The sequence below is a fragment of the Chrysemys picta genome, chromosome 1 (genome assembly GCF_011386835.1).
Source record: "Chrysemys picta bellii isolate R12L10 chromosome 1, ASM1138683v2, whole genome shotgun sequence".
Lineage (NCBI taxonomy): Eukaryota > Metazoa > Chordata > Testudines > Emydidae > Chrysemys > Chrysemys picta.
In genome coordinates this window covers 50125563-50149545 of record NC_088791.1, presented here as the reverse complement: position 1 = coordinate 50149545, position 23983 = coordinate 50125563, and the positions used below count along the sequence as shown (strand labels likewise).

At 43.7% G+C, this 23983-nt stretch overlaps 1 protein-coding gene across 23 annotated transcripts in view; it reads left to right on the top strand.

Annotated features, from left to right (window-relative positions):
• The first annotated feature begins 18866 nt into the window (after positions 1-18866).
• Positions 18867-23983, top strand: part of FOXP2 (forkhead box P2) — a 584095-nt gene continuing 578978 nt past the window's right edge. For 15 of the 23 annotated variants that reach the window (XR_010590215.1, XR_010590183.1, XR_010590211.1 and 12 more), the window contains exon 1: positions 18867-19477. The gene's annotated coding sequence lies outside the window, so the exon portion shown is untranslated. The remainder of the gene's footprint in view (positions 19478-23983) is intronic. The other 8 variants (XM_065556389.1, XM_065556434.1, XM_065556391.1 and 5 more) reach the window with 2 other exon arrangements.

Here is a 23983-nt window from a genome sequence, read left to right as displayed (position 1 = left end):
AAAGTGAAGGAGCTGCGGAGTGCCTACCGCAAAGCCCGCGACGCAAACGGCTGCTTGGGTGCTCCCCCCGCGACCTGCCGATTCTACAAAGAGCTGGATGCGATACTTGTGGTTAACCCCACCTCCACTCTGAGCACCACCATGGACACTTCAGAGCCGGTGTAGGGGGGAGGAGGAAGAGGAGGAGGAGGCGGAGGACGAAAACGAGAGTGATGGTGGTGGGCCGGATGGAGACACCCCAGAATCCCTGGAGCCATGCAGCCAGGAGCTCTTCTCGAGCCAGGAGGAAGGTAGCCAGTCGCAGCGGCCGGTGCTTGGTGGAGGACAAACAGAAGAGCAGGTTCCCGGTAAGCGGGTTTTTTTTTCAGGAAGGAATTTTTTCGGTGCGGGCTCTTTGGGAGAGGAGGGTTAGGTGAGGAATAGTGCATTGATGTGGTTTATCACATCACGGTAATCGGCCTCGGTAATCTCCTCGAATGTCTCATCCAGAATGTGTGCAATGCACTTGCACAGGCTTATCGGGAGAGCCACCGTGGTCCTTGTCCCAGCCAGGCTAATGTGTCCGCGCCACTGTGCCACGAGGGGCGGGGGGACCATTGCTGCACACAGGTAAGCTGCATATGGGCCAGGGTGGAAGCTGCATTGCAGTAGAAGACTCTCCCTTGCTTCCCAGGTCACCCTCAGCAGCGAGATATCGTCCAGGACAAACTCCTGTGGAAAATGTTGAGACAGTGTTCAGTGTAGGTGCCCCCTGAAGCTGTTGGCTCTCCCCAAGGCACAGAAACCCAGAGGACAGTGCAGCCCTGAAACAATCAGTCCCCCTTACTCACCATTTTGAGGCTCCCGTGGGATATGTGTGCTCTGTTTCGGACGGGAACATTATGCTATTGTGTAGACCCTGTGTGTTTTCTACTCCTTAAGTGCGGGGGGAAATCATTACTCTGTCTGGTATAAACAATGCTGCCTCTGTTAAATGTTGCATTTTGCCTATACAGCTGCATCAACCTTGAGACCTAAGCCGTCCCTCTTATCGCCTGCTCAGAGACTGCAAAGACTCAGGAAGAGACCGCGAAAAAGCAAAGAAGACATGCTGCAAGAAGTGATGTGGCAATCTAGTAAAGAGAATGAGAAAGCACAGAACTGGAGGGAGAGAGAAAGCAGGATCCGCCAGGAAAATGCAGCGCACCGGCGGCAAAGCACCGAGCACCGGCAGCAAAGCACAGATCGGCTCATAAGTATCCTGGAGCGCCAAGCAGATGCTATCCAGGAGCTCCTAGCCATGCAGAAAGAGGAGCAGTACCGCAAATGCAAACGCCACCCCCCCTACAGCCCTTGTCCCAAAACTCTTTCCATTGTGCCCCACTGTCACCTCCAACCCACTTTCCCCAACTTCCATGTTCTTCACGCCATCCACTGCCTCCAACACCAGTATCTTCACCACCCAGCCCTGAAAACCACGACCCTTACCCTCTGCACTCAACCCCCATCACCATGCAGTATAGCTATCCTGAAGTGCAGCACTCACTGCACAGCACAACAGACAGGACATACGCAAATCTGTGATTGTACCATTCCCCACTCCAAATATTTTTTTTTCTTTTCTTTTTGGCTTTGAAAACATTATTTATTATTGCATAAAGTAAAAGACTCCTTAGCACAGGAAATAAACAGGCACTGCAAGTCTGCTTGTCTGCTTAGCAAGATTCCTAAAGATTGGAACTACTGCACTTCATTCCCGTGCAGGACACCAGATATCACTGCTGGTTTTCAGCCTCAAATTGCTCCCTCAAGGCATCCCTAATCCTTGCAGCCCCGCGCTGGGCCCCTGTAATAGCCCTGCTCTTTGGCTGTGCAAATTCAGCCTCCAGGTGTTGAACCTCAGAGTCCATGCCTGAGTGAAGCTTTCACCCTTCCCTTCACAAATATTATGGAGGGCACAGCATGCGGATATAACCGCAGGGATGCTGTTTTCGGCCAAGTCCAGCTTCCCATACAGAAATCGCCAGCGGGCCTTTAAACGGCCAAAGGCACACTCCACAGTCATTTGACACCGGCTCAGCCTGTAGTTGAACTGTTCCTTGCTGCTGTCAAGGCTCCCTGTGTAGGGTTTCATGAGCCACGGCATTAATGGGTAAGCGGGATCTCCAAGGATCACAATAGGCATTTCAACTTCCCCTACCGTGATCTTCCGCTCTGGGAAAAAAGTCCCAACCTGCATCTTCCTGAACAGCCAAGTGTTCCAAAAGATGCGTGCATCATGCACCTTTCCGGGCCAGCCTGTGTTAATGTCAATGAAATGCCCACGGTGATCCACAAGCGCCTGGAGAACCATAGAGAAATACCCCTTCCGATTAACGTACTCGGATCCTAGGTGGGGTGGTGCCAGAATAGGAATGTGCATCCCATCTATCACCCCTCCACAGTTAGGGAACCCCATTTGTGCAAAGCCATCCACTATTTCCTGCACGTTACCCAGAGTCACAGTTCTTCTGAGTAGGATGCGATTAATGGCCTTGCAAACTTGCATCAACATGATTCCAACGGTCGACTTTCCCATTCCAAACTGGTTTGCGACCGACCGGTAGTTGTCTGGAGTTGCCAGCTTCCAGATTGCAATAGCCACCTGCTTCTCCACTAGCAGGGCAGCTCTCAATCTCGTGTCCTTGCGCCGCAGGGTGGGGGCGAGCTCCTCACACAGTCCCATGAAAGTGGCTTTTCTCATCCGAAAGTTCTGCAGCCACTGCTCGTCATCCCAGACTTCCATGACGATGTGATCCCACCACTTGGTGCTTGTTTCCCGAGCCCAAAAGCGGCGTTCCACGGTGCTGAGCATGTCCGTGAATGCCACAAGCAATTTTGTGTCGTACGCGTTACGCTGCTCGATAGCATCGTCGGACTCCTCACTTTGGATCTTAAGGAATAGTTCGACACCCAAACGTGACATGCTGTCCAACTTGTCTTATTGTACTCACCCATCTGTCTGGATCCATCTGTTGTCTCTGCTCTTATACTTAGATTTTATGCTATTTGTACAGCACCTAGCAAAATGAAGTTTGGTCATAACTAGGGCTCCTAGGTAATATGATAATTCAAATAATTAATAATTATTTAATTTTCATACACTCATGTTGATTGGTATTAATTATATTACTCTCCCAAAATCCTTTGTTAATCGATCCCCATACTGGCCCTTCCATTCCCATTCCCATTCCCATACTGGCCCTTCCATTATTTTGCCCAGTATCAATGCCAGGCTGGCAGGCCTATAATTCAGGTCTTCTCATTTAGTCTTTTTAAATATTGGCACTACATTAGCTTTCTTCCAGTTTTCTGTAACTAGTGGTATAAGAATTTTTGTAATCAACATTAATGAACAGAGAATTCCTCCAGCAGCAATTCTGAAACTCTTGGGTGCAAGTTATCTAAACCTGTTTTTTTAAAATAATTCTAACTTTAGTAGCTGCTGTTTAATACCCTCCTGAGTTACTATTGGTATGGAAAGTGTTTAATTATCATCATATGATATGACTACATTATCTGGCTTTTTCCGAAACGGAACAGAAATGTTTATTGAACATTTCTGCCTTTTTCTGCATTATTATTGAGAATGCCACTGAGAATTTCCATCGAGTAATGGACCATTATTGTTGTTGGGATTGCTTTTGTTCCTAACATACTTAACCCTCCTCCCCGCAACCCACTCCTTCTCACTGTCCTTAACTCTGCTAGCCATAGATAACTTCTTGCATCATTTTGTTTCCCTTACCAGTTTTTCTACAATTGTGAGCTTCTGATTTATATTCATTAATATCAACCTTCCGTTTCTTTCATTTGTAAAAAGCAACAGAGAGTCCTGTGGCACCTTTAAGACTAACTGATGTATTGGAGCTTAAGCTTTTGTGGGTGAATGCCCACTTCGTCGGATGCATGTGATGCATGTGCATGCATCTGACGAAGTGGACATTCACCCACGAAAGCTTATGCTCCAATACATCTGTTAGTCTTAAAGGTACCACAGGACTCTCTGTTGCTTTTTACAGATCCAGACTAACACGGCTACCCCTCTGATACTTTCTTTCATTTGTTATATATATTTTATAGCTGCTTTCACTTCTCCTCAAAGCCAGGTTGTTTTTTTAACGAGTGTGCTTTCTTTCTTAGTTGTGGGACTGGAGCTTTTCTGGCATCTGGTAAAATGTTCTGAAATAATTCCCAACTATCATTCACATTTTTTACATTAAATTCTTTCTCCCATTTGATTTGCTCATAGTCGTTTTCAACTTTGTGAAATTGGCCCTTTTAAAGCACCAAGTTTTGTCGTTTTTTTTACTGGTTTGGACTTTATTCTGTTTGTACGTAACAAATGTGATGATCCCTTGTACTTAAGGCCTGGTCTACACTGGGGCAGGAGGGAATTGATCTAAGTTACGCAACTTCAGCTACGTGAATAACGTAGCTGAAATCGATGTACTTAGATCTACTTACTGCGGTGTATTCACTGTGGTAAGTCAACTGCTGACGCTTCCCCATTGACTGCGCCTCTGCTCTGGTGGAGTACCAGAGTCGACGGGAGAGCGTTCATCGGTCGATTTATCGCATCTTCAGTAGACGCAATAAATCAACCACTGCTGGATCGATCGCTCTGGAGGTAAGTGTAGACATGCCCTATAATGCCACTATTTTTTAGTTCTATGATCAATCCCTCCTTATCTGTCAAGATGAGGTCCAATATAAAATTCTCTCTTGTTGGATGCAACACTTTTTGAGTTAGGAAATTGTCATCTGTAATATTTAGAAATTATGGGGACTGGCAGCATGAGATCTCCAATATATGTCACTCAGATTGAAGTCCTCCATAAGAACATAGCTTTTTCCCCCTATAAATATAAATAGGTGCTTAAGGAGCTGGTCAGCCTGTTCTTTAGTGTGATTTGCAGACATCTGAACCCCATTATGTACTTTATCTGTTAGGACATTGATTCATAAGCATTCAAGATCATTTGCTTCTGAGTTGTCAGTGACTCAGAAACAGGTAATGCCATTTTTAACATAGAGTGGCATTCCTCTCCCCTTTTGCCCACTTAAGCCTTCCTAAAAAGGTTATAACCATTGATTTTAACATTCCAGTCATGTGAATCTTACCACCAGGTTTCAGTAATATCAACTAGGTCGAAGTTATGCTCATAAATGAGCAATTCCAATTCCTCTTGTTTGTTACCCAGGCTCTTAGAATTGTTATATAGGCAATTAAACATTTTCTTCTCTTCTCTTCACATCCTTTGGTGTCCTGATTAATTTTGTTCTCAGCATCCTGATTGAGTGTTCATTTGTTCCTTCTTTTCACCCTCCCCTTTTGTTATTAGAGTTAACAGTTTCATTGCTGATCATTTTAGGAGAAAAATCCCACTACACTATTTGCTTATCCATCAGTGTCAGATGCAGTAGTGGGTATATTGGAGCAGGACAGTGAAGCATGTGTTGCTCTTTAGGGTTGCTGTTGTGGTTAACTGGGACTTCAAGCTTCCTGCAGAACATGTAAAAGTCAATTCCATGCCTGTCTGACCACAAGGGAGGGGGAAGAGAAAATTCATCCCTTTCTTTGTGCAAAACACTTCTCTGGCCTCATGTGCTCTAGGAGCCCCTCAATGACCACTGGCAAAGGCTCTGTCATGTAACAGCAACTTCTATCATGTCTAACAAACTCACTACACCTAACACAATGTGTCATGGCATATATCTATAAAGAATGTTATATAAGGTATCAGATGAAAATTTATAGTACACTGGTAACTAATATTGTGAAATGTACATATAACATTAAAGGAGGAATTATGGATACTTACTGATGTTGTACTTTAAGGTCTGTAACAAGACAAAGGGAAAAACAGGTTTTCTTCCACATAGTAGGGGAGATAGTTATCTCCCTATGTCTAAAGTAAATTAAGCAGGGTTAGCCAAAGACTATGGGGGTTATATTTGCATATTGAGGCAACAGGAAAAGCTAATTATCAGAAGATCAACATAGACAGCATGGCAACTACACTTGGAAGAATAAACAATGGGGAGAGGGACTTTGTCTGAGGGTATGTTTCAAAGGATACATTTCAAAGGTGTACTGGACTATAAGAACAGGGGGAAAAGACATGGTGTTTATCCATTTACTGAAAAAACCCTCTGTGGACATAAGGGAATCATGAAAATATGGACCCTAGAATGACTGAATACCAGCAAGTTCTACAGAAAAGTTTTAGTTGAGAGATTGTTTCAGGTCAGATTAAGTTGCTAAAGTTAAGTTCTAGTCTTGTAGAAGCAGAATATTTCTTGTAACCATATCTGTTACTGTTTCTATTATCTTTGCCTACTATCACTTAAATCTCTGTTCTTTATTAATAAACTTATTCTTGATTTGACTATAAGCTCTTCTTAGTATTGTAATACTAAAGCGTGGCTCCTCAGCTGAGGTAGCAGGCTGGTGTGTATACTGTCTCTTTGGAGACAGCGGACTTGGTAATTTCTGTAAATATTCAGTGGTAGGTGCTGGACACTGCAGAGGAATGCTCTCCCAGGGGCTTTGGGTCTGAGGGTACAAGGCAAAAACCTGGTGGAGCTTTGGAGGAGACTGTTTGGGAGTCTCTTAGGCTAGGGAGATGTCACCTAGTTTAGCTCCAACAAGTCTCTTTTTTGCTTAGGCTGAAGGGTAACAAGGTCACCCATTGTTCTGGGTGACCCGAGAAAGTGTCACTCCTCATAAGTGTCACAAACCTCGCTCCAATTTCTACAATGTAGTTGTGTCGTAGAATTTCCATTGTGCCACTCAGCATACAGCCGAAACCAACAGAGGCTTGCTGCAGATTTTAGGTACTGCTTACCTTGGAAGCCCACTCCTGCTCGCATTGAAGTCAATGGATGAACTGGCAGATCATCTCCTAGAATGCTCTTTAAGCCAACATTGTGACAAGGGCACCAGTTTCCCTGTTACATTAAATATAATAACATAGTGTAAGTAAGAAGTTTGCAGACACATAGGAAGTAGAAGAGCAGTAGAAGGTATCTCCTTTCTCCTCAAAGACCACGTAGGGTGAGATCCACAAAGGGACTTAGGTGTTGCAACACTGAGCATCGTGGCACCTGTCAAATGCCTAGAAAATCACAGGAATAACACTGCAATCCACAAAGGCCAAGTGAGCCACCTAGGCTCCCTACAGAATGAATGGGGAGTAATAGGCACCTAAGAATGTGATCCACAAAAGCCAGCATGCAAGGCGGAGAGCTGCCTAAACTACCCAGTGGGAGATGCTGACAACAGGTGTGTGCTAAAACCCCTCAGAGATAGTCCAGGCTGCAGGGAGGTGCCTAGCTCTGCTTATCAATCCACAACTGGGAACCCACTGCCTGGAGTCATAGAATATCAGAGTTGGAAGGGACCTCAAGAGGTCATCTAGTCCAACCCCCTGCTCAAAGCAGTCAGCGTCTGCTTGGGCACCTAGCCATGGGCGGCTGGTATCGTAAGCTGGAGGAGACTGTGCCTTCCCAAACAGCCTGGTGTGGCCCTGCCCACGCTCCGCCTCCAGGGGCCAGGTACCCGCCTGCAGTTCCCCATGCTCTAGCCTGGCTGGGGCTGGCCAGCGTGTGTCCCGCAGGGATTCAGGGCGGCTGGCGCTGGGGCCCCGCTGCCTGCCTGGCGCTCAGACCACACCAACCGGCACTCCCGGGCTGGGGGTGCTGCAGCCACACTGCCTGGCTGCTTGGCGCTCTGGGGCTGCTGCAGCGGTGCTGCCCGGCTGCTCAGTGCACCAGGGCTGGGTGTGCTGTGGACACACCGCCTGGCCACCCAGGGCACCAGGGCTGGGGGTGGCCGCCCGGTGCACTGGGGCTGGAGGCGCTGCATCTGCGCCACCCGGAACTGGGCTGGGGGTGCACTGGGCTCCTGTGGGGGAAGGGGAACTCAGGAGAAGGGGAGGGGTGGGGTCTTGGGCACAAGAGGAGGGGCCTGGGGCTAGCATCCCCCAACGGCCCAGTCACTTCTTTGAGGGAATTAGATATGTGGCTGTCTTGCCTCACACACAAAACAGCTGGAGGAAAAGGAGGTGGTGGTTGGTGGTGTTCCCCGTACAACTTTTAGCCCAAAGGCTAGAGCACTTGCCTGGGTGGGATGACTGTTCTACTGTGGATAAATACTTAAACAGTTGTGTAGTGGTTAAGGCACCCAATTGGGAGGTGGGAGACCTAGAGTCCAGTCCCCTACTTCTAGTCACGCTTTCATTATTTATCTATACAGTGGAACAGCTTCAAAAAGAGAGACTGAGGAAGCCCCATATCAGAATATCCCAGGGCTCAGGGGTTCAGGCACTCCTCGGAGAGGTCGGGGGTCCCCTGCTCAAATGCTTTCTCCTACTCTAGCTGAATGAGAGAATAAAATATGGTTATCCCACAACTTAGCTGAGTGCTTTAACTACTGGGTTAAAAGTTATAAGGTGGACACCACCTTGCCTTCCAAATTTTAAATGGGACCTAATCTGTAGGTGGGCCTCTGAGCATGCCTACTGGATTGGGCCCCATACATGAATTAGGCAGCCTGAACACCTATCTTCCCTGGTTTGTGAATCAAGCTAGAAGACCGGAACAAGGCAACAGTGTGCATTCCCAGAGATAGAGACATGGGAATCCAGGGAACTTTTACTTTGAAAATGTAGGTGCTCACCAAGTTTAGGCACCTACAGGGGTTGATGAGAGTTCTGTAGATCACAGTGGAGCCAAAACTGGGATTTAGGTGCCTAAGTCCAGAGTTTAGGCACCTAAGTACCTTTGTGAATCTGGCCTTACTCCTTTCCGTTTATTCTGTGAAGAGTCAGGATAGGCACAAAATAGAGGCTCTTTTGCATTCTTGTGGCCCAGCAATGGTACTGTAGAGCTAGATTTTCAATAGAGTTCAAAGCCAAAGTTTCAAGTACTCAGCATGCATAATTGGGACCAGACTTTCAGTTCTGTTCCCACTTAGGCAACTAAATAAAGGCCAGATTTTCAAGACCCAGAAACTCATGTTGTGACATGGCCAAATTTTCGAAAGGTGTGCTGAACACTTTTAAAAATCTGGCCACTTATTTAGCTTCTAAATTGGGGATGACTTCTTTTGAAAAGCTGGCCCAGAGGGCACACATGGACAGAGCACTATTTTTTTAATTATAAAACCTCTTATTCTCTTATACTATTAACATTTTTACCCTAGTTTTCTTAATTTTTAGGAACAAAGAATAAATAATTCTAGTAAATGCGTTGTGACAGGGTGGACAGACCCTGTATAAGAAATCATCAGATACCTGGACTAAGTTAAGGAAATTCATTTTGTTTAAGCAAGTAAAGAGTTAAAACTCTAGCATGTGATAGGTCAAGCCTCAGCTGGAGACTCTCATTTGGGAAAATGGAACTCTGCAGCCAACTAAGTGATGACTGGACAAAAAGAGGAAGTAGGAACTGAGTGTTATAAAGAGGATTTGACTGGTGTCTAAGTAGTAGTTTCTCATTGTGAAAAAAAGTGAAGTCTATTCCCCAAAATTAGGCTGCTGTGAGTAAGAAGCATTTCTTGGAATAGTTATTTTTTTTTCTTTTTATGATCAAATATAAAATCATCAGCTACCTGGCTTTGTTAGGAATCCTTAAGACTTTAGATGGAATCTGCTCTTTTTATGCATTGTCTGTCTATTTGTCCTAGAAAGTATGGTTTTTCTTCGCTGCTTATTCCTTTATACCAGGGATAGGCAACCTATGGCACGCGTGCCAAAGGCGGCACACGAGCTGATTTTCAGTGGCACCCACACTGCCCGGGTCCTGGCCACCGGTCCGGGGGGCTCTGCATTTTAATTTAATTTTAAATGAAGCTTCTTAAACATTTTAAAAACCTTATTTACTTACATACAACAATAGTTTAGTTATATATTATAGACTTATAGAAAGAGACCTTCTAAAAACGTTAAAATGTATTACTGGCACGCAAAACCTTAAATCAGAGTGAATAAATGAAGACTCGGCACACCACTTCTGAAAGGTTGCCGATCTCTGCTTTATACGGTATTGCTCACTGACCAACAGGGTAAAGACTAACATGAGATAGAACTTGCTACAACTTCCAAATTTGTTGATTGTGCATGAGGCAGAATTGCACTCCTGCTCCTTTTAGCTATTTTGGCTCTATAGTACCAGTAACAGTAAAAAAGCTGTTTTTGTTTGTTGTTTAAATGCAAATTGACTGCATGCATACACACCCACCCACCCACCCACACACACCCACACACACACAAAAGAGCAGTATGTTGAGTAAGAAGGTAGTATTCAAACAGTTACTTTTCTGACTCTGACTCTATTTCAATGTTAGTTTGTTTGGCAAGTTTTATTTCTCTTTGGTGGCATAAAGGTGTGTAATTCAAATCTAAAGATGGTATTTCTCTAAAGATACAAATTCTGTGTCCCTGCAGCCCTCTTACATAAAGCTTCTACAAAACTAGGGCTTGTTTATTTAGTGTTTGACTGGTGTAATACTCCTGTGTCTGACCATGTTATTAACATTCATGGTCTCTTTTCAGTTTACTTCTGAAACTCATAAATTTGACCCAAGTGTTTTGTGGGTGGTACGTTTATTTTCTATGCCTGCGTAGAGAGAGTTTCTTAAGCCCCCCCCATATCCCTGATGGTGGGGAGGAAATTCTAAAATGCCTGGAATGTTGTGAAAAATTGGCAGAGGCCATGAAACTGGACCTAGTATTTCATCTTTAATGTAGTATGTTGTGCCTAGGTACTGGCAACATATATGGTGCAATATCCTAAAGTGAATCGATTTTCTGAAACCTCTGCAATTGCTGTTCACTTTCAAAATGATTTTCCCTAAATATAAGCCTTCCCTATTTAACAGGAAAGTACAAGGAGATAACTTTGACTCTCTTGATAGTATTTTAAAATCAGTGTTGGAATCATGCTTAGGGCTGAGCCCAATTAATTGAAGAAGTAGCTGCCCCATTATCTTTCATGCAAGTCAAATGTAAGGCTTCCTTCTGCTCCTCTCCCTACCCTTAAAAAGTTCTGGCAGCTGAATTTCCATACTATGAGAGAAAGTTTTACTCCACAGGTGGCCAAAATATGGTCTGCTGAGCCTTCCTTAACCTGCAGGTGCCTGCTCATTTACTCCCTCACCTGTCCCATCTCTTTGAGCCTGAAGCAGCATCCCTGGAAGCAATACCTGTTGATGGATCACAGCCTGTAGCAACGTCACTTCTGCAGAGATTGCAGCTGCATACAAGTGTGGGGAGATGGAGGAAAACAGTACAGTGAATAAAGAGAAAGAGAGAAAACTCTCTATCAGAAGCAGAGATTCCCATCAGTCACAGCGGAGAAGTTCTTCTAGTTTCTACAAATGAATTCTGCTGTGATGAAGCTTCAGGAACAACAAAAGCAGCTTGAATTGAAAGGAAAAAACTGCAAATATCTGAACATAAGAAAACTGAGGAAGAACAAGCTGTAACTGTCCCTCCGTGGGTCACAACTGAGAATACCAAATTCAGGACAAACTGCTGAGAAATAGGGCAGATACACCCCAAAACTGGCAGTATTCTTCCATAGGATATACCAAACAAGCAACAAAAGTAAGCTTCTGTCTGACCACACTGGCTAACAAGAAGTCAGGAAAGCAGTTTCCTTAGGTATTCCAGTCCTGGATACAACACCTAGACACTAGACTTAAAGATGAGTGGTTCTTTAAAACCAGTTTCATCAAATAAAAGGTTCTTCTGATCTCAAAGGACCAGCCACAAACCCAGGTCAAAATACAACTTCGATCTTACCCAAAAATCATGCTGTTGCCAATCCTTTAGTATCTAAAATCTAAAGGCTTATTCATAAAAAGAAAAAGAAAGGTGAGAGTTAAAGTTGGTTAAAGGAATCAAATACATACAATAAATGCAAAGTTCTTGGTTCAGGCTTGTAGCAGTGATGGAATAAACTGCTGGCTTAAGTCAAGTCTCTGGCTGCTTCCAAATCATTGGAAGGTCCTTAGTCCATTGGTTAGAATGCTCCCATTAGTATAAGTTCATAGTCCAGAGGCTTGAGCAGGAAAGAGGCAAAATGGAGGTGTTTCCAGGGCCTTTTATAGCTTCTGCCATGTGGAGGGAAACCCATTGCTTCCAACAAAGCCCTCAGCACAGCTAGTAGAAAATTACAGGTAAAAAATGGAGTTGGGAGGCACACGGGCAAGTCACATGTCCATGCATGAATCCGCATGGACACAGTAGAAGCTATTATCTATACCTCAAACAGCATGTTCACAGGAAAGTCCATTCAGGGAAAGTGGGCGTCTTATTGTGAGTTAAATGTTCTTTTGATGGGCACTCAATTTGAATAATCCCTCCAAGATATGCTAGCTAACTATCTTGTGGGCACTACCCAGGAGCAAACATTTTGAAATACAGATATAGAGCCAACAGTCATAAGTTCAAATACCAAAATGGTACATGCATACAAATAGCATAATCATAACTAGATCTACATGGTCATATTTTAATTAGATAACATCACACAAGGATAACAGTAGAATAATTTCAGATTGCATACTCTTTATCAACCACCATCCTCCTCATAACTTTGTGGAAGAAAGTTCAGAGTTCATTTTCTCTTCTCTCCCTCTTAAAAAAACAAATTCTGAAGTTCAAAATATGTAAAACTCACCCTTGGCATCAGAAGTCCTTCTCCCTAAATTTACATGTGAATCAGATACATTGATGGTACCTATAAGTACATACAGTTCTGCCCCAATCCTGTCAACACTTAACTTTGCATGAATTGAATGGACTAGTCCTGTGTGTAAAGCTACTCAGTTTGTACAGGTTTTGTATAGTGGCCCTGGGCTTTATTGTGGGAATTCATTGGAAGTTTAGCAGCCTTCAGACTTCTCCTGCCTTTGACTAAAGTAAGGCTTTCTTGTACACAACTACCTAACATTTGTGGCCCAAGACATTTACCTGAAATCACAAAATGGCTAATTTATCAAAGTTTGACCACACAAGGGAGGAAAAATCTGGAAACCATTGTAGATTTAATCTTCACATGTACATGCAAAATGCATTGATACATGTTCCTGTGCTTTTCCAGTTCATCCAGCAGTCTAAGATTTGGACCTGACTTGTGCCATCTCCCAAAATAAAAATCTCCCAGGAATAAAATCACAGAAATTAGAATTTGAAGTTTTACATTAATCCATTCATCATCAATGTAGAATTATTCCAGATAGCATCCTTTCTAGTACTTTGTCCCTACAGGTAAAAGTATTGCTCCTTGATGACAGGTTTGAGCAAACTATCCACTGTCCATGTGTGGTTTTTTTTTCTTCTCCCTAGCAACACTAATTATTTGATTAGCAATTTGGTTGTTGCCTTTATTATCTCAAAATGAAATCATATTAAGACAGATCTAGAATTATAAAAAATACAAATACTGAAAAGGTTAATTGTTAAACATCCAAGTTTTTGCCAGATGTGCCTATAAGATCTATAATTTATCATTTCTGATGGGCTAGTTGTCTGCCAAACTGGAGCAAATACCACTGGATCTCCTGCGGTCAGTTAAGTGTCAAACATCTCTCTGGCCAATTCAGAAATCTTAGCTTTTGATACTAACCTGAAGAGCTCAGTTGTTTATGGTGAAGATATAAAATGTGATTGTTCTGAACATTGGTAAATAATGTGGTGGAAAAAGGCATGCTCAAAATATTTCTCTCCTTCAATATAATGTTTCATAAAAAGTGGGAGTCTCTAGATGAAACTGACTTTTTTTGGAGATGTCAAGCTGAAAGTGAAACCATCACACTAAGCATCAACATTTATCCCAGACATATGGTAAACTTATTTTATCAGTGTGTCAAGAAACTAGATTGGGAAACAGGATTTACATGAATCTATTAAACTGTCATACTCACTTAAAAGAATCCAAAGCACCCTGAAGGTAGCTAAAACTAATTACAGTACAAGGATGATGTACACCTGCAAAATGTCAGGCTGAATACATGGCATTGGGCTGAGACTTTCCACAGTTGGAGAAACACAAACTTCAATTCTGCAGTTGATTTTACTTTATCCATTTAATATGGATACAGATTGCCATTCTTGGCTCACTACTTCCTATTTTAAGGCAGATGGGAAAATAGCAACTGTGATAAAATGATTTTAAGTCTGATTAAAAAAAACTACAAGAAAAATTAAGCACTACTTTGGCCTCTGCTCAAATGTTCTCTTCTACCTTCCCTTGAGTAGTAATAGACCTTTGAATTACAAAATACCCCTGCAACAGAGGATGCTAAAGGAACTAGGTACCCTCTTTTTTGCCAGTAGTTATGGTAAATGGGAACTCTGTAATTTAAGGACTTACTGACAGACCTAAAAAGATCTGGAGCTTGATGGAGAACCTTTATGGTGACATCTGTATTCAGTAGCATCAAATCATTGTCTGGTTTCATATAACAATACAGTTTCCACAGCACTGGGTTTCACTGCTTTCTGTTACGTCCAGGTTCATTAATCTTACTGCATCTTCAAGTATTATTTCAACGTGTTTATTTTTACATACACCTCTCTACTGGAACACTTGCCTAGAATATAGCAGATTTACACATCCTTCAACCAGGCACAGCATGGAACAGGGTTGCATGATGGGATGAACTAATTCACACACTTGGTGTCTAGTCTAGCTGCTGGAGCCTCGTTTTTTTCATAAAAGCAGTTACAATAGGCTTAGAGGAAATATCTCTAAGTCTGGATGATTGTCCGTTTTGAAAGGCATTGTTTGGAGGCCATCAGGTGTGGAAAATACTTCTTTCTTTTTTTCAAAAAGAAGTAATGATAACTGGCAATGAAACATATGCTTCATAATAGGCATCTGAAACCTACACACGTTCACTTATAAGATTCAAACTGTTGTTAGATGAACAATACCGGAAAACCGATCCTAAAATGGTGCATAATTTCTAAGGGGGGTGGGAGGAAGAATGCCAGTTCTCATTAAGATTTATTGTAAGTCCAAAGTTTTGTAGTCCCGAGACTTAACGACAGATGGTGGTGTAACTCCACCAATTTTGCAACTTCTCCATTCGCTTTGATGTTATAATATAGATTCTCCTTTATTTGACTTCGGTTTAAAACTGTATTTTTTTTCTCTTCCCGAACTGTCTCTGGAACAATGGGTGGGGTGGGGAGAGAATAAACCCATTTAGAAGAGCAGCCTGTTTGTTTTCGTGTTCCCTTTATAAACAATCATAATGGAACATGGCAATCTGATATTCACCTATCTGCCAGTTGCAAGGAAAAATACATTAAATTAATGAAAGAAAGACGTTTGAAAGTGGTTTATTTGAAGCGAGAAATACATTACAATTGTGCAGATGAAATCTCAAACCGTAAACAGGAACAAATGCAACGTATTAGCCTTTTTCATTAGAAAGCCAAGTTATAATTTTAAGCCTTAATAATCGCATCGCTTAAAAAACTGAAAAGTGTGTCTGCTTAGCTCTAAGTTTTTTTATAAAGACTTACACGCCATTCAGACACTAATAATGCTAAACAATTTAAGCAGCTGAGCGTTGTATTGTACCCCCATGTATTATTATCCACTAGAAAGAGGCTGTCAGACGGTGACAATTTGAAGTAGTGAAATTTAAAACCTCCTTGAAACAGAGCGCAGTCCATCATAGAGAAGGCAGTGTAAATACCGCCTAAAACTAATACAAAACGAGAAGTCTCATTCCAAAGGAGTGAGATTTGGGACGGGTCTAGATAGGAGATACTGAGTATCTTGGATGGATTTTCCTTCCCTTTCCTTTTCGTGGGGTCAGTCCGCTCAGGTTTTTCACTTGGGATGTTTACTTTCAGGCAAGAAGCGCTGGCAGGGAACACGTGAAACGAACTTGACCGCTGGCTGGGCGCCAGCCAGAACCGTTCCTCTGTTTTTGTTTGTCGTGCGGATCCTCTTTCAAACAATCCCATGGCAAAGCATTTCTCTCTGCAACCGTGTTTTGACACGCTCAGTGACAGACTTTCGGGCAAAGTCAACTTTTGTTAAGATCGTGTTTTCCTGCATGCCCTTGGCCAGCCAGAGGGGCAGAGAAGGGGGGAGGGTGCTGTACCTGCGCCCTTTCAGCCCTCACAGGCTGCATCCTAGGAGCACATTTGCTGCTCTCCTTCACTGTGTGTTATTTCGTTGGAAGGCTCTCGAGAGTTGTCTGGAGAACGAGAGCATTCGTTGTTGGCCGGGCTTCAGCAGTCAGGTGTTCATAGAAACTTTGTTCAGGATTGCTGGGGGTCTCTTGGCAGCGGGACACGTGCAATTAAAACTACTCGCAGCGCTTCCACTAACAAACTAATGTGAGATAAAGCACGCAGGCTTTATTGGTAACTCTGCAATTATAACAGTTGTATGGAGCAAATAAATATATTTTATAGCCACCCATCAGCAACCACCCTCTTCCTTTGGCAGTGGCAGGCAACGGCAGCGAGCGTGTGTGCCCTTGGGCTGAACTTTCACCTCTCGAACCCGATCAAACCCCATTGGCTGAGAGTTAGGAATCTGAGGAGTAGAGCTCAGCTCCCATCCAAACCTGTAGTCTACACCTCTCCCTTTCTCCTACACACGCGGCGGCGGTTCGGTGTGTGTGTGGGGGGGTCGACAGGGATCTGATCCCACTTTTTTAGCCATCCGCTGCAAATTACCAACTGCAGTAAAAGGAGCTGCCTTTCTGCCCTGCACACACACACACCATCTTACCCGCGCAAGCAAGTTTTACTCTGTGCATTTTATTGGCACTCGCAGCTTTCACAGACAGGAGCGATTACACCTCGCAGAACTGCAACCTTTGCCGAAGTGTGAGCAATTCTTTCGCGAGCGTCCCCCCCTCCACCTCGCCCCCCGCAGTCTTCCCGGGAACCTCAGCTGCTAGATGTAAAAGTTTATCCTAACTCCACCCCCGCGCTAGCTACATTCCTCCCCGTTTCACCTAAAAGCAAGCGAGAAAGGCAAGCAGAAGTGTGGGTGAGAAATCTCCCTTTAAAAAAACACACACAACCCTGTCAGTTTCTGAGCACTCTGCAACATTAATTCATGAGCCCAACGCACGACTAGGCAACCAGCTAATCTTTCAATTTGCTCAGTACACCAACGAGCGAAGTTTTTTTTTTTAATTCAGTTTATGTTAATTCTGAGTGACAATCACTTTTGATTCAGGTCTTCAATGAATACAGAAGAGCCTTTTTAATTCAAAATTACATGGAAAGTGTAAGGTCGAGGTTGTGGCGCTTTGATTAGGTGAGTTCTCACTGAAAACCACACACACTGCACTCTTCAATTTCGGATTTACCTTCCTTCGGTGTTTATCTAGGAACCCTGCCATAACATTTAATGTGTGCGAAGAAATGATACAGAAAAGAGGAAGTCTAAGCATTATAAGCCCAGGATAGGATAATTTTCTCTGTTTCTGCTTTCTGAGGCTCTCGTGCTCGTTAATTAAAAGGATTTCAGTAGGAGCCGTGATGCGTGTTTACAGAGAGCGGGGGAAGCCTGAAGTTTGGCTCAGCCTGGTGATGAGTTTAAAAGGCGAGGGTCGGGTGTGTAAATGGCAACGGCTGCTGTGTGTCCCGGCTTCAGGGAAAGGGCCAGACACGTGCTTTGCGGCGCTCACATACAGAAGTCAACGCAGCCTCTTCACTTAATTGTTGCCAGCCGAAAGGTTAGAGTTAGCAGCTGGTTTCCATTGCATACTACTGGGGTGGGGGCTTCCCCGCACCCGGCCATGAAACGTTTGGTGCCCGTGCCCTCCCCCAAAGTATGGCCCTAGGACATCAGCCCACAGGCTGGGGAGTAGCAATGGTGTTAGAGAGCGACGAGGCTGCTGCTGAGCGAGAGGAAATTAAAGCGACTGCGGCCCTGCTGCTAGTGCAAAGGGCGCCGTGCGCGTTGGAGCGGAGGGGAGAAGCGGGGCTGCTCCTTGCTGGGAGAGTGCAGGGCAGAGCTAGCGCCTCTGGCCGGAGCGCCGCCGCGAGCTTCGCCCCGATACTCCTGCGGGCGCCTCCACCCCCTCTCCGTACTGGGGAAAGAGCAAGACCAAGGGGCGCCCAGAAAACCTGCAGCGTGCCCGTGCTGCAGCTCAACCTGTCTCCGCAATATGCCGTGCGGTGCGTGAAGCGGCACCGCTGGGGGGGGGGGGGGGGACGGACGGACAGGGAGGGTTGCACCCCCGCGGGGCGCGCTCTGCTCAGCTGTCACCTTCCCCCGCTGCACCCCACGGAGCTGCAGGGGTTTGTGTGGAAATGAGGCCGGAGTTGCGCCCGTGCGTTTCTTCGCAGCCAGCCTGGGTGCCCCCAGGTACAGCGGCGGGGAGTTTACACGGGGTGATGACAAAGCCAAGTGTTCTCTGCACCCAAAGTCCCGAGACTCTGCGCGGGGTGGGGAGACTCGTCCCCCTGCTGTAAATGCCACCAAAGTCCTGCCCAGTCCCCCTAACCCAGCCGCCCCGCTTTCTCGGGAGCCCTTCAAGGCGCTTCGCCCTTCCCAGCCGCCGGAGTCCCCCGCTCCCTTGGCCAGCGGCTCTGCCTTTGCACGCGGGCTGCTCTTCGAGGACTGCCGAGAAAACCCCGGCCCCTCGGCACTGCCCGTACAACACCAGGCTTTGTTTCCTCCCCGTCTGCTAAACTCGTTGTGTCTAACGGGGGGTGGGGGGGGGGGACGGATGAGAGCAAACAACTTCTCCCCTGGTTTGTTGACATAGCAGGTGGACTTGACGTCAAGCAGGACGCTTTACAGCGAATCCTAACAATATCCTTCTCCGCGAGGGAGTCTCCCTGCCCTGGAGGGAAGCGCAGGGGAAGGAGGGAAAGCAGCAGCGGGGGCACTGCCAAGCTGGTCCCTTTGCACTTTTTTGTTGTTGCAACCCCCTCTCCCCCTTATTACCACTCCTGTGCAGGCCACTTTGCGATCATGTGAGCGCTCACTCCCCTTCCCACAAAGAGGAGTCGGTGGGGGCACTTTTTTTTTGGTTGCATTCCCAGCAAAAAACACACACGCTTCGCACAGAGCCAGACCCACACCCACCCATCCACACACACACACACACACACAGGGGGGAGGGAGCGCGCGAGAGACAGCGCGAGCCTCCGAGAAAGCGCGAGACACTGCGCTGGGGCTGCTGCTCCGCAGCCTGCCTCCGTTGCTGCCCCTGCCCGGGGCTCAGAGCCCCAGCGCCGCCTGCGGAGGAATATCCAGCCCATTTATTGATGCTGCTGCTTGTTGTTGCAGTCTAATCCTCCCCTCACCTCCTGTGTCTCTGCTCGCGCGTCCCGGCAGCCGCCGCCGCTCTTCCTCCTGCAAAGACTTTGTATGTGTGTGTTTGTGGGGGGGCTAGTTCAGCTCCTCTCTCAGTGGCCGCTCATCGGGACGCTCTACCCCGTGTCTCCTTTTGGTAAGTTTCATTCCCCCTCCCGCCCCAAGTCTCCTCTTTGACTTGTTACTTTCATTCTCCCCTTCCCTCCCCCCTCCTCCTTTACTTGCTGCTGCAAGAAAGTTTAGCTCCCGCGGCTCTAAGCATGGTGGGTACAAATGTGACATGTGTCAGATTTCTTCTTGGCGTCTCGTACCACTTGTCCCTTTAAAAAATTGTAACGGGGTGTGTGTGTGTGTGTGTGGAGGGCGAGTTGCGAGATGGGGGAGGGGGCTAATTGGTATGCTTTTATCTATCCGTACATTAGAGTTTGAAATGTGTCTTAAAATTTGCCTTGATAGCGCGAACACGTTTCAAAAGTGCGATGCAGACACCCAGATGTTTACTTCCCTCCCCGCAGCCCTCCCGACAATAGCATCTATCGTTTGAAACACACAAAGTTTGAATGATCAAGTTGGTGCTCTTCAGTTAATTTGGTACTTCGGAAATAGTGCTGCAAGCTACCAAACTTCGGCTTTATTTTAGAAGCGCCTATTGCAAGCTGGAGTTTTCTTTTCACAAGCCCCACCACAACTTTTAGTTTGGATGGACAATAAAGAAAATGCGTTACAATGAAATATCCTTCCTTCATCCTGGGAAGATTTTGGGGGGCGATATTTCAAAGTGAGGGGGCTTGTTGGTTTCCCCTTTCCTGTTGGTTTTGGAAAATTATGGAAGCATGTATATCCTGGTGAAGAAACATGTCACGTTTCTCCTTTTTGAGATCTGTGTGTGAGAGAGAGAAACACCTTTCAGTCTCTCTCTCTCTCTCTGTCCATAGGTGCAGCGTGCAAAGGGGGGAGGAGGGACCAGCTATGACATTGATCCTGCATTCAGCCAGATCCAGCACTATGAACTGAACCCTCTTCTTCCCACTAGCTGCACGTGCAGTGTTTGAGGAAGGTGTTCGCCATCCACCCTCTCTGGCCAGGGCGAGTTATTGCATCTCATTGATCTTCCCTGTACAAGCAGTTACCGCTACCGCTCTTGGGTCTCCTTCTTCTCCACCTTCGCAATGCCTTTTGAATGTGCTTGGCGGATTAGTGTTAACCTTGAACAGCAACAAAACATGTTAGCCTAAAACTATAGATTAATAAATAATAATGTTAGAGCTATGAAATTCCTGAGGCACAGTTCATAGTTTGTTGTGGGAGCAGTCTCCTGAAATTCACTCCTGAAATTCAGGAGTACTCAGAGACCTAGAAACTTGTGAAAGTTTAATTCTGAGGACTTTGAGATCTAGTAGGTAAATGGCTGTAAGGCATGTTGGGCTTTGTTTTTTAAAGTTATGAGTGTAAGGACAGGAAGGGGAAGAAAAGAGCAAATGCTAACTCCCTTTTGCTCAAGTTTTTTGGGCTTTCCCACAACTAAAAATTCTTTTGAGCATATGCATGAATGTGAACATGAAATGAGATCTTTCTGAAAAACTGAATGCAAAATATAGCTCAGGGTCTAAGTTAGTTTAAAACTTGCAGCAATCAATTTGCCACAGATTTAAACTACAGTGATCAAGGTAAAGACATTTTTGTTCTGTTCCTCTACTCATCTGTTAAATTTGTGTCCGGGTCCTAGTAACTGATTCAAGAGACAAACTTTCAGAGGTTCTGAACCAGTTAAAAAGGGTAGCCCTTGATTACATTGGTGAGCTTTCAGCATTGAACTTCTATGGGGAGAAAAAGACAGAGGTAACGATTGGATCGGGGTTGAGAGAGTTATAGTCTGTATATGGGGGGAAAATATATACATAACAGATGGCAGTAACTGCACAAGACAGAACACCAGTGAAGTGTTCTTTCTAAAAACGTGCCTAAACTGACTATTTTAAAGTTAGTGTCAACTCTGTCTAGAAGAAGAGAATGCAAGTTGAGCCACAGAAGCCAGAGCATGCAGTAATGTAGAGTTGGGGAGCATTTTCATTTTTAAGAGCCTTTTAAAAATATATTTAAACAGAGACTCACACTTTCCAAATGGGTTTTATTGCATCCCCTTGCTGCTTTAGAGCCTGATTTAAAGCTTACTGAAGTAAGTGGGATTGACTTCAGTGGGCTTTGGATCAGGCCCTTGGTAGCTTGATTAACATTTTGAAGCTAGGAAGTTGCATACTGCATGAGGGTACTCATGTTATCTTGTGAAAAATGGAAGTTAAAAATAAACTTTAAGAGATTTAGCTGCTGTTTTTGTTTTTTCTTTACCAAGTAAATTAAATCTGTCAAGGAAAAGATACTGTTGGTAGTAATGTTGCTATGAAGAAAATAAGGGTTACTCATTAAACCCAATTCTTTGATGCTGCACTAAATCCATATGCGTTAGGTATAAATCATAGTGTTCTAAAAAGGATTTTTTTAAAAATGCGTGTTTTCACCTGATGTCTAAATTCAATTGATCATATTAGTTACATAGATTGCAATATAAACTCTTTGTAGCATATTGCTATTTTTAACATAGTTGTGCAAAATGACAATTTGGTGTGATATTTTTGTGCATTTAAATTATTTAGCTAACTACCCAAATCAGTAAACACTTGAGAGAAGGGAAGAGGGTTTCAAATAAAGTGTTTTTCAAAATATGTATAATAATCTGAATGCCAGTCAGTTTATTAACATCTAAAGTGATGTATAATCTGCTACTGTAATCAATTTTGGTAATATTCAGCAGCCAGTAGTTGCTTGGAACGAGGCCTCCCATTACATTAGGCTTTAACACTGAATAATAAGTTTGAACTATTGCAGGCCAATGTCAATTTATACACACTTGGGGTTTTTTTAGTTTAACACCAGTGATTCTTAATTTTGTCCCAGAAATTTTAATTTATTTCGGTAAGGTGTGTGCATCATATAAGAAGAAAATCTTGTTTTGTGCCTTACTACTATTTGAAAAGTTGTATACAATTACCAGAGATCCTTTAAACACCAACCAAGTTAATGTTTATAGAGTGCTCAAAAGATCAAAAGTGCTACATAAGAGCTAGGTATTTTTAATTAATAAATAGATGATATTATGTTTGTGCTAGAGCTAATTTACACAACTGTACTCATCTCCAGGTTTCATTTCCTTCAAATATTGAAATTTTAGAACATAAATTAATCTTTTGTTGCTTATACAGTTTAAATGAATTTCTACAGTTAAAATGCATTGAAATAAATTATATTATGGATTTATCAGTTAGAAAAGTGGTATGTTCTTAAGTGACAAAACTGTAATCATAAAATTTACTTTATGTCCACTTTCAGCTTGTTTTCAGGACTGATTTTAAGTGAATTAAAAACTGCCGTTCACATTTTGAGGCTATATATCTGGTTCAGCATTGCATGGGCAAGTGGCATTCTGGTCTAGCAGACTGACGAGAGACAAGAACTCTTGCGTTTTGATCTTAGTGCTGCCAGTGATTTGCTATGTGGATTTGGAAATGTTAACATAGCCTCACTGTCTGTTGCTCATCTGCAAAATTAGCGTAATGCCACCTACCTGCCTATTTCACAGGGGTGAAGATTATTTATTAATGTTTGTTAAATGCAAAGTATTATTTTGTCTCTTCCCTTCAGAGTTTTTACTAGACTTATGTTGGAGCAGTTTAATTCTAGTAGTGGTGTGAAAGAGAAATAGTGGTGTGAGTCACTTCATGTTGTTCCTCTGTGAGTTAAATCATGGAGAGGTCATTTACGTGCATGAACTGAAAGTGATTTAGGACACAGGTCACTAAGAACTACTCATGGGATGATTGTTAGTCGAGAAAATTGTAAATCACAGTTAAACTCAAATACTATCAACTCCATTACAAAAATTGAATGCTAATTTTTGGTACACTCAAACTGATTACTCTTTTTAAACTTTGGGACAGTGGTGCTAGAAATAATGTCAATTACCTATTTTTTCCCTCAACTACCACAACATAGCTCACAACTATCCCTTTGTAGAAGGGACACCCTTAATTTTTGACCCATTTTGACTTGATATTTTCCTATACTATTATTTAAAGTTTTGACATTAGAAAGACTGAGTTTATAGAAAAAGTTATATATGCTAAATTTATTAATCTAATTTATAATCTACAGATTCCAGAAATATATCTTAACTGTTCATTTTGGGGTTTTCCTCATATTTGAGCTTAGCAGTTAGAAGTGCTTATTTTCTTACTAGAATTTGTACTTTTTTTTTTAATTTATATTTTAAGAATTGCTAGATCAACCTCAAAAAGCTAAGGAGCAGTAGGCTTAGAAGGTATCAGTTAATAATAGCCACCTTTTTTAAGATTCTCAATTGGTTAGTAACATTTCAGTTTGGAATAAACTTTTTATGTGATTTTACTTTCTGTCAGACACAGATGTTTATTGATGTAGATTTGTATTAGTTTTTGCTTCTCTCCTTTATTCATTTTTGTTAGGTCTGCATTTTAAGTGCAGGACCCTTTTGGTTAGAAGGGAGAGACCAGATGTAAAAGTGGCAGTGATAACCTTTGTGTGCTCTTACCTCTGAAGTAGGTGAAAATAG